We start from the raw sequence: 4,642 nt of genomic DNA, 5'->3' as shown, positions 1-4,642 counted from the left end.
CTAGGCACTGGGTTCAATCCTCAGCACCACATAAATGTAAAATAAAGATGTTGTATCCACCTAAAACTTAAGAATAAATATTTTTTTAAAAAGTTTTTATACTAAGTAGGAGTTTATATTCTGGATAGTAATCGTTTGTTAATTTTATGCATTTTTTTTTTAAATATTTTTTAGTGTTGGCAGACCTTTATTTTATTCATTTATTTATATGCGGTGCTGAGAATTGAACCCAGTGCTACACACATGTGAGGCAAGCACTGTACCACTGAGCCACAACCCCAGCCCCAATTTTATGCATTTTGAATCACAATATCTCCTCTGATACTGTGCTGTGTTTTTTACTTTGCTTCTGGTGTTTTTAATATATGAAAATTTTAAATTTTAATGTAATCAGATGTTTCTTTTGTGGTTTGTACTTTTTGTGGTGTATTTTAGAAACCCCTTTTCTATCTTTTCTGTGTACCTTTTTTGAACGTGTGTCTTCTCTCCTAGGGAAAGTCTGAGCTCTTCCAGCAGGCCCACATGCGGGCAGTATTTACTGTGATTCTCTGCATATCCATTCTAGATGCTGCTCCTTCTAGCTGATGTCTTGTATCTTTTCTTCCTTTTCCTTTTTCTTCATATCTGTTTTCCCTTTTTATTCTTTTGCTCAGGATTTGCAGATTTAGAAGAAAATGAATTATCACATTTTCCTTCAGGTTAAACTATTAAAAATAAAAAGGATTAATTGGCTCATACAAGTGAAAGTCCAAGGACATCAGCTTTGATTCAGTGGATCACTAATGTAATCACTACAGAAACAGATGCGGTGTATTTCTTTTTGCCCTACTTCTGGCTAAGTCAGCCCTCTCCAAAAACTTGCTGTCCCTTGGAGATAAATAAAAATTTTATCGCTAATTCAGATTTTTTAATCTTGGTACTAGAGGTATTTGGGATAGGTAGTTCCTCGTGGTGGTAGGGGTATGTCCTGAGCACTGTAGGATGTTAAGTAGCATTCTGAGTCTATCCGTAGTAGATATAGAACTACCCCTCCCCATCCTAAGCTGTGACAACCAAAAATATCCCCCAACATTGCCAAATGTCTCCTGAGGTGTGAAACTCCCCTGGTTGAGAGTTTCTATCTTAGTTCATTTTCTGTTGCTATAACAGAATACATGAGACTAGGTAATTTTCAAAGAAAAGAGGTTTATTTAGTTTTGGACATCTTCTTAACTTCTAGTAAGGGCTTTCTGTCATGCATGACAGAAAAGCAGAGAAGCAAATGGGCAACATGTGTGGAAGAGACAAAATACAAGGGTAAGCTTGCTTTATAACAACCCTCTCTTGAGGTAACTAATCCAGAGCTGCAAAATCAATCTGTTCATGAGGGCTCCATTCCATGACCCAAGAACCTCCTCCCACTGGGCCCCACCTCTCAATATTGCCACACTGAGGAATTAAGCTTCAACTTGAGCTTTGGTGGGGACAAATGATATTCAAACTATAGCAGTTATTATCCTAATTAGATGGACCTAAATTACACATCTAGTTCTGAAATCACGAGAGCCTGCTGCAGGATGGAAAGTGCTGATTGGCTTAAACCAATCTGGATTGATGTCCAGATTTGTCTAACTTTCTATGTCCCTGAAGGGTAAAAACCAAAGAGAAAAGCTAGGTACTGTAGAAAGGAGGATGGTGGAATTTATGCTGGATCTCTTGGTCACCCTGGAGAAGTCTAATCTGAGGCTCAAAGTGGCAGCTAGTGGAACATTGTCACCCTTCTCTCATATTAATACCCAATAATCAACTGTAAGCCTTAACTATAAGCTCTTAACATTCTCAAGCTGGGAGTTGGGATGAGTCTGGCCAGTTGTTTCAATCTGAGGCAAATCAAGCCCTTGTAAGTAGCACTGAGTAGATGAGGCTACCCATAAGAAAGGTGCAACTTAAGGTACAGGAGCCCCTACCGTTGAAAGCAGTTTCTTGAAAGGAAGCCATCTTCAGGCTCAAAAGAGGAGAGTGACGAAGGCAGATCTGGGTAGCACAACACAGCATTCTCTATATTGCACAAACAATCTGGAAGTCAGTGACCCTAAACTCATTACCTGGGAGTCACCACAGTGAGCTTGCTTTTCTACCAGTGGTTTGTTAGTCTTTAGGCAAGCATATTTTCTATTGTCTCAAACAGTTCAAAAACAAGCTTTTCGGATAGTTTTCAAAACTAGGTTTAATGTCTGATTTATCAAACAAGGCTCTACTTCTTAGTAATCTAATTTCAACATAACAAGATGCTTTAGTTCTTGGTTGGAAGGCTTCTAAGACAGGAGTATGTCTTTAGGGGGAGAATGATGACAGATTATCACACTTCACCATTACATCTTGACTCCCTTGGGATAGTGTATTTGTATCCTTCCTGAGGTGATGTGCTGTTCTTGGGGTATTGATAATCTTTCTTAAGGTGTATGGTAATAAGTGGTGGCTCTGGAGATTTTAGTTAGAATAACGTTATTGCCCAGCAGTCTTTAATTTTTTTGGCTCTACATAACAGAGGCTGTTTGCTTTCAAGCATATTTTATTAACAAACACAATTTCACATTCTGAAATTGTATTCTGAATGTATAGTTTTCTTCTAAGAGCCTCACAGACATCAGTAATTGCCAATCCCAGCAGCTATAGTTGTACAAAGCACTTCAGCACTTGGAAATGAGTTTATCAACATCACGAAACGACACAAAATGGGTAACCATTATATGTTCATCACAAACATATAGGAGAGAAAAATTAGGAATAAAAATGAAGTGATAAAAATCAGTCTATATTTATAATCTACTCTATAGAAATAGTCTCAAGCCAAAAGAAGGGTATATAGGCAATTAGTACCTGGTTTCTATACATTCTTGTACCCACAAAACAAAAAACAAAAGACAAGAACATGGGAAAATTTCATGGGAGAAAAAACAAAATTTAAATGAAATATGGAAACTGCTAAAATGTTTCCAGATGTTAAGAAGCTCAAGTTATTTTAACATATAAAGAGAAACTGCTGGGTTAATTTTGAGACATTAGACAAATCACTGTTTAGTTTGCTTTAGAACAATAGTGCATGATATCATATGTTTAAGAGGCAGAATGACAGTGACAATTTAGGACCTTAACCTGGGTTCACTCCTGAATCACTGATACTGATTGACTGAGTTCTATATCACAGAGAACAAAGCAGGTCCTTTCAGGTTATTCTGTATTAAAATGGACTGATTATAATCATGACAGAAGACTCCATTTTTATAGGTACAGTGTTCATAATGTTTTACAAAAAAATTCATGTTGACAAACTCTCACACTTAGCTTCCCACAGAACAAATTTTACATGTATTTCTAAAACAGTTTAAATCACATGATTTTTCATTTTTTCCTAATTGGCAAAGCTCTTCTTTTGGGATTTTCTTGTTTGCATTGCCCAGCTCCAAAAAACACCCTTTAGCAATGCAATTTATATGAAAGGCTACCCAAATTTTCATATTGCCATGGCTTGTTAACCCCTCGTATAATGTTTTACATTTTCCTTTCATTCTTTCTTAAAAAATATTTTATAATTGTAGATGGACACAATACCTTTATGTTATTTATTTTTACGTGCTGCTGAGGATCAAACCCAGTGCCTCACACATGCCAGACAAGTACACTGCCACTGAGCCACAATCCCAGCCCCTTTCCTTTCATTCCTGTCACTAATCTTTGGTTTCAATGACCATTTAATAAACCAGGTGGTATAACAGGAAGCCATGTGGTGGTTATTGTGGGGTGTGTTTGTTTTATGCCTGCCCAGCATCTGCTATCCCTTCTTCCTAAAAACACAACTCTATTTTCTTTAGAAGCTTTTAAACTTGCTACACACTTCAGCCAGGTTTTGGGGGCAGAACTGACCTCCTATTGGCAGGGGCATGTTCTGGTGGTGACAGGCATAGGACAACTTGCATATTCCTTTCTCAGAAGCTCAGCGATTGATTCAGAGATACATGTATAACCCAATAGAAGCCAATTAGATGAAAGGAGATGCTTTGGCTCTTCCCACTTCTATAGATGGGGCATGAATTCTACTAGGGGAAGTAGGCAGTAAATAAGATACATTACATGGTGTTCAGAATTAAGAAGAAAAATTAAGAAGGGAAGGGGAAAGAGGAGCGCTTTTTGTCCCAGGCAAGATCTCACTGACTTTTATTCATTGGGTTAAGAGCAGAAGAATGAGACAATGTCTGGTAAGAACCCTTCCAGGCAGGGATGCAGGGAATGACACATACAGAATCTCACATGAAAGCTTGGTGGGAATGAATAAGGAAGAACTTCAAGATTAGTGTGCTTGGAGCCCCTGAACAAGCAAGATGAGGTCAGAGATAATAGGATAAAGATCTGCAGAGAGCTGTGTAGACCATTCTGAAGACTTTAGCTCTTACTCTTAGAGAAATGAGAAGATATTGGGGGATGATAGGGATGATTATAATGGAATCCTTTGACTGCTATATTGAAAGGGGGAAAGTGTGTGTGCTGGTTAATTTTATGTGATAATCTGACTGGGTTAAGGAATGCCCAGAGAGCCACAAAAACATATTTATGGGTATTTCTGCAAGAGATTAGCATTTGAATCAGTATGCTGAGTAAAGATCTG

Source organism: Marmota marmota, unplaced genomic scaffold, assembly GCF_001458135.2.
Source record: "Marmota marmota marmota unplaced genomic scaffold, marMar, whole genome shotgun sequence".
NCBI lineage: Eukaryota > Metazoa > Chordata > Mammalia > Rodentia > Sciuridae > Marmota > Marmota marmota.
This window is presented reverse-complemented; position numbering follows the sequence as displayed.